This window comes from Sinohyriopsis cumingii, unplaced genomic scaffold, assembly GCF_028554795.1.
Source record: "Sinohyriopsis cumingii isolate HCF-2022 unplaced genomic scaffold, ASM2855479v2 utg002260l, whole genome shotgun sequence".
In the NCBI taxonomy this organism is placed as follows: domain Eukaryota; kingdom Metazoa; phylum Mollusca; class Bivalvia; order Unionida; family Unionidae; genus Sinohyriopsis; species Sinohyriopsis cumingii.
The window spans coordinates 46,780-59,145 of NW_028316172.1; the positions used below are offsets into that span (position 1 = coordinate 46,780).

At 35.6% G+C, this 12,366-nt stretch overlaps 1 protein-coding gene across 2 annotated transcripts in view; it reads left to right on the top strand.

Moving 5' to 3' along the window:
* The first annotated feature begins 5,225 nt into the window (after window positions 1-5,225).
* The window catches only part of LOC149770844 (uncharacterized), a 47,102-nt gene continuing 39,961 nt past the window's right edge, over window positions 5,226-12,366 (top strand). Inside the window, exon 1 of one of the 2 annotated variants that reach the window (XM_089949049.1) lies at window positions 5,226-5,315. The gene's annotated coding sequence lies outside the window, so the exon portion shown is untranslated. Of the gene's footprint in view, window positions 5,316-5,663; window positions 5,744-12,366 lie in introns of those variants that run through there. The other variant, XM_089949052.1, reaches the window with a different exon arrangement.

A 12,366-nucleotide genomic window follows, 5' to 3' on the forward strand; every position in this document is an offset into this window, starting at 1 on the left:
TGCAACCAGCTATAACATCGCAAATCAGTTCCTGGTGTTCGTTGGCCAACCTTTATGCATGGGATCATGTTGGTAACGTTCGCGGATTACTGTCCAATGGTTTGAATAATACGAGTACCATTCTATCTCCTCTTTTGCAATATATGTATTAACGTTCCATTTAGATTTTGGATGGATACTTAACATTTTGTATTCACACGATTTGGATCCTACCCTTTTCTCTCGGCTCTTTAAGATGGACCATTCGTCTTCTGTCCACAATGCACACATACTGCTTGGGTGTGATGATGAAATGTTCGTGCAAGCAAATCATCTCTCGTGATTGTCCTCCGCGACTCTAAAGCGCTTGCATTTCTTTCATTTGCTGAACACTTATAATGCGATAGAGAGAAGAAAAAAGAACTAGTCCATACAAAAATATGCAACCTTTTAAATTAGGTGAATTAACGACCTTTACGATACAATAAGTTCATGTATAAAAGAGCAATAAAAATACAGCAATGAAAACTAAATGCTTTTCCGATCAACATCACATTCGACAGTAACGACATGCAATAAATATAAATAAATACAAACGAATAGACGCAAATGTTGTATACAACAGGTATATCAACGTTTAGAGCTGCAATTCCATTGGAAAAAAATGCTTGATGGTCTAAAATTATGGCAAATATGCAAGAGTTTCCGAAGACACTGTTAGCAGCTTGAGCGAAAGTTTAGCTTGTAAACATTCAGGATACAGTAAGACAGAGTCAAACAGAGAAAGAGAGGAAACACAGCCGAGAGAAGAACACACACTTTTGGACATGAATTGGCTAACTTTTGCAATCCAGAATGTGTATTAAAACATATTCATTGTTGTAAATCCCCTGGGAAGCCAAGTGGGGGGTAGAATTTGCAATACACCAATCCCTTTTGCCATCCTAAATTTAATTCTCTCACTTAAAAGCCACATATTGCCACTTGAAAAACACTTGCTGAATGTTTGTTTCAAAAACATGCAGTGTCGGGTGAGGCAGGTTTGGTTCTTCAGTTTTGTTGCAAATTTAGATTTTGCCTTTCTAGGTTTTGTACACTGATTGACTTTACCTGCTGTCAGTTCCTCTCGTTCAAAATGTTTATCGTTCGAGTGAAATATGGTCTATAAACAGAGGCGTTAGATGAATTGGCCAAGGTGACAAACCAAGTCAGAATTTGCCTTAAACTAAGGGTGTACGGTAAAGTTATATTGGTTTGTTTGTTGTTGTTTCAAAACCGCACTACTAGGTATATCGAAGTTATTCACTGCACATGGATTTTGTATTTGTTAAGAAAGAAATTGCTGCATGTCTGTAAAATGTGGAGTGGAAAGATGTCATACGTAAGATTTTGTATAGCAATAGTTCTGACGTGTTTACCAGTTACATTAGACTTTAGATATAGTTATGTGTCACACAGAGAGAGAGAGAGAGATTACGTATATTTTGTTCAAATCTGAAAAATATAAAACTAAAGAACATTGAATATATGCATCGTACATTCATCCGTTGTACCTGTTAGTACAAAGAAAAGATTATATATGTCTGTCTATCTGTCTGAACATATATAAGTGATCTCGAATTATCTATTATCATATTACAGACAATCCCAGTAATCGTACCACTGTGGTATTAGGAGAGAAATAAATTGTAGACGTATACATACTATATACGCATACATACTTCTGCGCTATTATATACGGAGTGAATGAAGAGAAAAGAGCACGAGTATTTATACAAATGTGTAGCCTTTTATTTGACATTCAGTAGCAAGTAGAAAATAAAACAAAAGCACGCCACCATTTATGGAGTCAAAGAGGAGGTAAGTGTGCTTGTCTTCAACCAAGAACGTGCTTTGATGGAAACGTGGATAACCGTTGAATGGTTTCGTGCTCTCGATTATGGATAGCTCTTGTACCGCTTTCCTACAACAGAACAATACCAACCGCACGACAACTCCAAAACTATCCATAGTTTTAACGTTATGGGTCGATATGAAGCTTAAGGAGATTTACATGGGCGGGTCTCTCTAGAGGATAATGGGAATTGAACATAGATATACTGACAAGTAATAATGCCTACTAACCAATACATAGTGCACTACTACCAAACACCCCAACCTAATATCCAACAAGCATATTTGAGTATCCAACACACGTTATAACATCAACGCATATTCACCAATATCCAATTATCTACTATCCACCACCCCACAATTGCTATTCGAGTGACCAACACTCACTTGTCTACTATCTATCCAATATACACACTATATCATCATCACGCCGTTGACGTAACCAATACCAATTATCTACTAATCGAGATCCGCACTATACCATCAGCACGCCGCTGGAATGGTCAGTACCTAGTCATCCACTGTCCAACAACCAAACCTGCTATCCAACAAGCGTTTGGAGTGGCCAATACTTAACACCCTATTCATAAAATCAGGAATGGTTTGCAGACAAGTTTGTCCGCAACATATTAACATTAAACATTTATCGATATTTCTAGCGTCTCTTGATCTTTAGTCGGTTCAGTGGTCCTTTTGGCGATAGGTACAGAACATTTCCGATCAAATTCTGTGTTTGGCGACCTGTGAATCCACGTGGAATAAAACAACCCTATGTCCTGTGGTCATTTTAAATTTTTAAATTTTGCGCTAGATATGGCTATTACCAAATATCGTTAAATTGTCTAAACTGTTTGCGGGAGTGTTACGGAAAGATTTGCATGCAGAAAAATTGATCATTGTAATGAACAGGTAAAAACAGACAAACAAATGATCCATCAATATCAACAAAGATATGGGTGTCTGATTTATCGGACTAGAATGTTAAGAGTAACAATATAGTTCCAAATACTCGGCCCCATTGCGTTGTTTATTTTTTTATGACTGGCTAAGGTCATTTATTATATATCTCTTGATTGTAATTTAAACTAGTTTAATTATTTTTATAAACAAAATGTGTTCATGCAAAGCGTAAAACTGCCCATCCTTATTTCAGCACCTCTGTTGTCAGATCTTCTTTGTGGGAGGTGGGTAGTTGTACACGTTGTTAAGATCTTATACTTCGAATGTAAATATGTAGTTTTGAGAAAGTGACGTATGTAAGGTGAAATAGTTCGCATTTAAAACATGCACAATGGAGAGAATGTTGGCATACCTCTATGCTACATTAATGTAATGTGGATGATATTTCTTTGGATATTGTACTTTTATAAATTTTACATGAGTTAAGCACACTGCTAACTAAATGGACTGCTCCATTGTGCTACAAAATCAGCCTAAAATAGTCTAAAGCACACTATACATAGCAGCTATTAAAATAGGGAAAATGAATTTTGCCAGACTAGACAATACCAGCTTCTGAAGGTGCAATGAATGAATTACCAAATATATAAAATGTAAAAAAAGTTATTGGCTCTTTTTTATACAATTTACCTCTGAAGTTCAGGAAGTGAAAATGACCAAGTAGAGCTAGCAATTTTTTGAAAGATGCACATCTGAAGTAAGGCCAAGCTGTATACTCTATAACCCACAGTACACCCATAAATCATACACCAAAATAAAGGGAATTAAATTTTCTTTGAATTATACCTAAGATTTGCAAGGTCTTTTTTTAAATAGCCAGTATAACTAGTGAGGAAAGCCGAGGAAATTCTTTTTCTTTAAAATCCTAATCTATGCAAAATACGAAACTGTAGAGCGCCACCTAAACTTTCACATGTAATTCTTATTTCTATAATGCCTAAATATAAGTGATGGGCTTTGTAAAAGACCGGAACATGTGAAGTTTGCGATGATAGTTTTATTGTCGTTAGCGTTGTCCATCACGTTGAACTCGATACTATTTTGATTCAGTCTCAGATGTACATCATTACTATTTGCAAAGTCTTATATTGCGACCACTTGTCCAAGTGTAAATAATCCATTATTTTCAAGTAAATCCGTTGTTTGATTTTCTTTTAGCAGTCGTTTAATCCAACATTGTAAGAATCGTTATCTTCTGTCAACTCTGTATCGATGAAAGCATCCAAAGCGTCCGACACTTTTAGGAACGTAAACGGTTTACTAGACACGCTCGATAAGGGTTCGTGTCCAGGCTGCTGCTCACCTTGATTTGTTCCTCAAGTACAAATTCACTTCACTGAACAATGAATGCGCGAAACTCTTGAGAAGATCTTCTCTGGTGTCGGTGCTTGAACTGGTGTTGTCAAGTTTGAGAAGTTCGACATTTTGGTAAAAATAATCTGTTATTCATGTCGATGTACTCTTTAATTTATCTGTTGGTTTCGAACCCAACAGGAGCTGAGGTAGTCAAAGACTAGTAATTTGGATTATTGCATGTCATCATGACAACAAATTTCATTCTGACTTGGAACATTCACAAGAATCTCAATGTATCGTTTTCTTTTAGTAATCCAAAACAGCAAAATCTCTGCCAGCTGGACTTTTAGCTTTATTTTTCTTGTAGTGTTGGTGAGGCTGGAGAAACTTTGTACGTTTGTTTTCCATTTGTTCTTTTTTTTAAAATTATTTCCACTGTTAGCGAAGTTTCTTTTAATAAAAAAATTAATAAAATAAAATGATGTATATAGGTAAACAGTAGGAGGACGCAAGCTGCAGAGGCTCTGGTATGGAGCATCAGTTCGATCTTGATTAGAGTAAACACATATGAATAGCCCATATAACCAAAACAGAATTTTAAACAAAGAAAATAAAAGAATATGTAAAGAAAATATCAAAAGCGATAAATAAGATAAGGGGAATAATTAACCACTCTTCTAAAAGCAGCTAATGACATTCTCTCTGGTTTGGAAAGTGGAAAGATTACAGTCCTCACCCTCCTTGATTTGTCTGCAGTATTTGACACAATAGACCATGATATATTACTTTACCGTCTGCAGCATGTATTTGGCATTGATAATACAGCCTTACTGTGGTTCAAGTCCTACTTGGTCAACTGGACACAAATTGTGTCTGCAAATGAAATACACTCCAGCCCAGTTAATCTATGTTGCGGTGTTCCACATTATTATTATTATTATTATTATTATTATTATTATTAATGGAGTAACAAAAATCATTCGTAAGTTTAAAACGTGTTAGCGAATTCCTCATTGCAAAGTATTCCAGATCAGCATATTTGGTAGCTTGTACGGCCGGAATGCCAACGTCTGTCAAGTTGTTAGACTGTACCATCAGTTGGGTTTATTTCCGTTTAAACCGCCGGTAACCGGGACTTAAACTTAAAAAGTAGAATTTTTGCAGAGCCAAGGGTATCACAAATCTTGGTAAGTTGCAGGAACTTAATTTTAGTCTCATTTAGCCTTAGCTTTGTGGGAAATTATTTACAGGCATAGTAAAACAGTATTCAAAAAGCAGGTTTGACACATATGGTCATGGACGAGAAGTTAAACTTAGAACCTTGAATAATTTTGTTCCGCACTGCATAGCGAATGATATTGTAAGTCTTTTTCACGTTGAATTTTCATGTCAGCATCTCGAAATATAGCTAAACTTACTGAATTCGTGTCGAACAAGAATAATTTAAAAATAATTCATATTGACATACAACGCAACACCATTCGATACAAGCTGAAAAATACTGTTCTGTGCACGAGCCACAATGTCGTAGCATCAACGTTATGGAGGCTACAACGTGATCCTATTCGTTACAGTGGAGCAAATAAAACAATTGTTAAAGAAAGTCACAAAGAAGGTAAACGAGATTTTCCACTTATTTCTATAATGATACACGGTAATTCTGGTATTTGATAACTATTTCATTTCTCTCAGGATGTGTTACGAACTGTTCAAAATTGTTGACAGTAGACTGAAAAAGCACAAGGCATGTCATTTGTATTAGTAGGTTACGAACTGTTCAAAATTTGTGACAGTAGACTGAAAAAAAAAACACAGGGTGTGAATCCTGGCTGCTGTTGATACTTGGTGCAGCATTGTAGGTCATTCAACCATGCAACTAGAAGTCAGATTTTCAAGAATATCTTGGATAGTTGACATATATAATGACACCATTCCACTGATACTTGCTTTAGTCGTACTATATTTACTGTGATTCTGTTTTTATTACTATGGTGATAAAATAGATAGGTATTTCAAAATAGGTTGATTGCCATTCATTTGGTTGATCAGATCTTATAAAGCAAGCAATAAGGTAGGTAGGACAAGTGGATTTGTGTAAAATAGCTAAAGATGTTAAAGAAGATGTGTAATGGTGGTCTAGTTACTCCCTTTGCCTCAACCATTTTTTGTTACTGTTCTGACTCATCAGAGGGAATTAATCTGGTTGATTCGTGTGTGATTATGATTTTTAACATAGCTTTAACAATTTTCAGTCATATTGCTACATGCAGTGTGGCAGTTTATAGTGATGTCTATCACTGAGGCATCATGCCACAGACATGTAGCATGATGTCCCACCCATTCACATTATCCTGACACCAGGCCGACTAGTCCTAATACTAAGCTCTTAATGCTGAATACTTAGATAGGCAGCTATTAGTACCATTTTTGTTAAGTCTTTGGTATGACTCGGCTAGGTATCGAACTCATGATCTCCTGCTTCTGTGGCAGAGACTCTAACCACTAGGCCACTGGAGCGGTTGATTCATTTGTTTAACTAATTGCTATGTTTTGTTAGTGAGTGGTTTACATGTCCTTTTGTCTTCAATGCAGCTAACATTACTAAATGTTCAGTCATGTGACAACTGTAGTGACATTACCTACTATTGTAGCATCCTGATTCAAATGACAGCATTTTCTTATAGCCAGAATGTGGCTCAAACACTGAAAAAATAAAGAAATGACTGGAAAACTCTTGAATTTTTATTTAAATTACAAACACTTTGTTTTCTATATTGTAGGTAAAGAAAGTAAGTGTTTGTAACTCTAAGCATATGACTGCCGTATTATCAGTTAAATTAATGTCTGTTGGTGTATCTTGCAGATAGTTTATATTTAATCCAGGTTGAATTATAAGGTTATCTTCTGGGTTGACATAAGGGCTTAGTATGAAATTGTTGTATATTCTATTGGACAGTATCTTTGTTTCCCAAAGCTGCTTTTCTGGTTTTGTGCAAACAGTTCAATAGAAATGTATTAAGTGGTATGTGATTCCAATCCATTGTTGGATTTAGAAAGTCCTCCATATGTCCTCTTTATGAAATGTGGTATCCATATAAAATCTCGTCTATTCCACTGTATCAGTGTTTCCCTTTACCCTCATTTACGCTTTAGAGATCCTCAAATTTTTAATTTGACCCTCAGTTTTAATACAAAAGTTTGTTTTTTAATCAGTCTGACCCCTCAGTTTTGAGACCAAGGAGACTTTTGACTCTCAGTCTTGCACCCCTTGGGGATACACTGAGTATAAAAAAGCAAGAAAAGCTATTTTTTAATTGAAAATTTTGAAACATGGCTGACTATTTGCAAGATTGTGGCCTTAAGGGAAAATAGCTTTAGCACTGTAAATATACCTATACCTAAGTTTAAATTTTTTTTCCCATATTTGTCATCACTTGGAATAATATTCTTTCAGTTGTCTAGAAGAAACTAACCAGCCTGAAATTAACCCATACACTTGGAGGTCTCGCTAGGATTTTACAACTAGGAGCCCAGGACTCCTATTTTTGGTAAAAATAGGAATCCCACCAGGAAAAGTTGCATTCCCCTCTCGTAAGCATATTGGGCATACCTGAAGTGGCTAAATGTGCTTACTTGCTGTATTTTTTTCTGACCACCTGTACATATCTGGGTCTTCCTGCCTCAGAGTTCAGTCATTGTAAATGTGAGCACATTTTCCCACTACACAACAGCAGTCCAAGATTTTGAACTTGCTGCCCAGCTATTGGGTCATGTTCTTTTTGATGTACTCTTATCATGACAACATATACATCTGGGGGTCCTTACACTGAATTCTGTTAATGTAAATACTATATCAGCACAGCTAAAATGACCAATTGATCAACACATTTTCCCAGTCAGCAGGTGGTTGAACCAGGACTGGCAAGCCTTTGAATTTGCCATCCAGCTATTGCGTACATATGTAGGACTCGTGCATTAGTGATTTTCTGCATCCCAGATACAAAATTTGTGTTCAAATACGCGTGATTAAGCATTTCCTAGACCTCTGGCACTCCTTATAACAGATGAATGTGACACAGCCTTCCAGAATGCTATATAAAACAACTCAGAGATGTGCCTTCTTGATCAACTCAAGAATACAGAATTCTGGCTATCTTTACATATGATAAAGATTATTATTTTCATCAGCGTGCAGTAAGACTTCTCTGGAAAGTTGTCAAATTTACCCTACAAGAGATCATCCATGATGAACAGATAGTGTTTATTGCAGCTACTGCATGAAAATGGATGAATCAAGAATCTTTTGAAACCCATTTACAAACCTCAAATATAAATCAAAATTAAGAGGACACTATACCACATGAAATGTTGTCTATTTACTCACCTGCCATCAGTGTGGCAAACAATGCATTGGTGAGACTAAAAGGGAATTCCAAGTGACAATAAAAGAACACTTGAGGGTATCTGTAACCATAAAGATTTCCCAGTGTTGAAACATTTTAACCAATCTGACCACAGCATACAATAGATTGTGTTAAGTGTCAGATACTAGAAATCATTAAATCTGATCCAGATCGCTCTACCGGTAGTAGCACCATTTATGAGAAAAAGAGAGAGAACTCTTTTTGCATAGACCAGTTACATATACAGCTGGTAGAGATTAACATCTCTGCTTAAATGGGAGTCCAGGCATTTTTAACTAAACTCAAATCTCTGCAATAGCATCAGTATATATGATATTCTTGGAAATTTGGTCTTTGGTTACGAGGTCAACTGACCTTTGGACATGCTGTAGTACGGTCTATACAGACCATTGCCTGTTTCCTTTTTCTGTAAATTTCCCTCATTACCAAAAGACTGACAAGTATAAGATTTTCCTGGACCTCCAGAATATTTACTAGTCTTAAAAATTTGCTTTCTTAATGGATTGTGTATTTCAAGCTGGTGATGAAAACCATTTAGTTCAGTTTTTGGCTGACAGATCAGAAAATAATGGCATTGAACCATCATCATTGATTAATTTGAATGTTGTTTCTATGGTGTATCCATTTGTAGGAGGGGTTCATCATCATGTGTGTGCATGTGATTTTGGATTTTTAACATAGCTTTTTAAAAAAAATCATATCTATGATGTCTGTGCTGTGTGGCAGTTTATAGTGATGTCTAGCACTAGGGTATCATGCCACAGACATGTAGCATGATGTCCCACCCAGTCACATCATCCTGACACCAAGCTGACCATTCCTATAACACTACCTCTCTTAATGAAGAGCACCAAAAGAGGCAGCTGCTATTACCATTGTTATAAGTCTTTGGTATGACTTCCAGGGTTCGAAACCCGCGACCTCCTGCACTTGAGGTGGATGCTCTAACCACGTAGGCCACCTGAGGAGTTTTGGAAGATTTTAGCTTGCCTATAAATATGACAACATAACATCATGACTAAAGTAAACAAATAAGGTATCATTAAATATGGGATGTGTTGTTAATTAACATTGGCTTATCATACAGTGTGTGATCTATATTTTGGGCATACATATATTGTTACACATGGTTGACTGTTTATGTTCACGGGAAATGAAAAAGGTCGTTTATGAGCTGCCGCACTGCCATGATCTGTTCAAATAAACAAAGACCTCCTTTATTGATGTTTGTGCATCAGTGTGTACTGGTAGTATTGGCTTTGGTCACTGATGTATTGCTAATTACATGAATAAGAAATTAAATCAAGCCATAAGCAACCATATTTGGTAGTGCTGCTTGAAAATGGACATTTTGCTACAAAAATAGTACAAATTATTGGTGATAGATTTGTTGCAGTATGAAAAAAAGCCTGCATAAACAATATTGAGTGATAGCATCCTAAGATGGCCTATTATGATATTATTGTATAGTATATTAGCTAAATAAAAATCCAGTATGGATAATTTACAGTTAGATGATAGTAATAGATTAATGGGATTGCAAAATGTCAACATCTAATGGCCAGCTGATGGACAAGAAGACCATCAGTGAAAGAAATTGTTTGATTATCTTTTATTTCCTGATCTTGAATAGATGAAATTGGTGTGACAGTTTCCATTAGCAAGATTTGTCTGTAATTAAGACTAATGATATGTACATGATGAAAGCTGCTCAGTAATTTTGCTTACTGCAGTCTTGAAGAAAACTCCTTTACTACCATGACAACCTGATTTTCAAATCTGCTTGCCCAGACACAACCATGGATTATCAAAATTCTTACATCTCTTGGTAGATTCTGCAAATGTACGATTAACCAAGTTTATTTACTTGTATAGTTCATGATCTGTCAGTGATAATTTTTTCCCCATTTTAAAGCAAATTCTATTTTTTGTCTGGCCAGAATATGATATTCTTTAGTAAGTTTTTCTTTTCTATCATCTCCAATCCCGTTTTTTTACTGGTGGAATATCCCGCCTTGTTCTGCAATAAATGTACAGTGTAAAGATGATCATTGTAGACAATTTGTTCTTAAGTTTATTTAGCAGATAATCATTGTATTAGTAAGAAGAATTGTGATTGGTCAGAAGTGTCTGCTTGTCAAATCTTCACATGAAAGATGCATGGATGAGGATTTGAAAAATGGGGGGAAATGAGAATGGCTGGAATGCAGTCAGCGTGAACATAAATATTGGTCAGAGTGGCAAAATTTTTGAAATTATTGAAGTATTGTTTAAAGTTGAGTAAGTTTCTCTTTTTGGCTGATTTCTTTGTTGGATTGAGAGAAGAAAAACAATTATGATAAATGGCTCACTATGAGCAGTTTGGGGAAATATCATTAAGTAGTCTCCACAAAGGTGTATTATACTGTCTGGACTTGGCTGAGTTTGTAATTATTTTTATATATTTATAATGTATATCCTTATTTTACCATTTGTTTTCTACACAGGTAGAAATTTATGTTTAAGAATGATAATGGAATTAAACCAGTCTGGTTATAGGCTTGGTGTGTGTTTGGGAGATAGTTTGATAATATGAACCAGTTTGTTAGAATGAATTATTATAATACAGGGATCACTTGGAGCAGTTTGTGGGAATATTGTTAAGCCATTTCCACCAATATATAATGTTGTCTGAAATCTGATACATTTATTTGGTAAATTGTTTTTTTTTTTTTACCATATTTAATCAGTACAATTTGAAATTTTCATTTATGAATTGTTATGGAATTAAGAGAACCTCACAACTGCATTATAGGTTGGGGGGGGGTAGCTTGACAGTGTGGTCCAGTTTTATGAGTGTTTGTATGTTAGTCAAAGATCCGTTTTTGGCCCATTGTGCCATCTGTCATCTGGATGCCCTTTGTAAGGGAATCTGCATTTTGTAACCCCACTGAGGGAAAACAAACCAAACATTCGGACTATATTTTGTTTTTTGTTGTGTTTTTGGCAAATAATCAAAATCATGTCTAGTTAATATCCTGATAAAATATGTTGAACACCTAAAACATTTCAATGCTATTTTGAAATAACCCCTATAAAAAGTACACATTAGGACATAGACAGATGTCCTCATACCCTATAAAAGTACACAAGAGGACATACACAAATGTCCTTATACCCTATAAAAGTACACAAGAGGACATACACAAATGTCCTCACACCCTATAAAAGTACACAAGAGGACATAGATGTCCTCACACCCTATAAAAGTACACAAGAGGACATAGACAGATGTCCTCACACCCTATAAAAGTACACAACAGGACATGCACAAATGTCCTCATACCCTATAAAAGTACACAAGAGGACATACACAAATGTCCTCACACCCAATAAAAGTACACAAGAGGACATACACAAATGTCCTTACACCTTAGTATTAATGTGCCTGTATTCAGACCATAGTCTGATAGTGATCTTTGATGTTAAGTGTGAGTAACCTCAGCTTTACAGAGTTCTACATAATTTAGAGGTCAGGTGAAAAATAAAAAATGGAATATCAATATTTTAGTCTTGATGATGGTCAGTTTCAGGTGAAGGTAAATTGGTTGTTAAGGTGGTACTTGATTCTGTATAATTATTAATAATTACCATAATGTAAGCTAGGTAAGTACTATTAGTTGGAATAAATTACAGTGTATAATATTTTCAGTACTTATATGAAATCATGTGACCCAAATACTTGGTGGAAGCACTTGATGGCTATGCAACCTCAAGGCAACATCAGATCTGAAGTTTGTTTTGACGTACAGTACATGTAGTTAAGATATTTTGG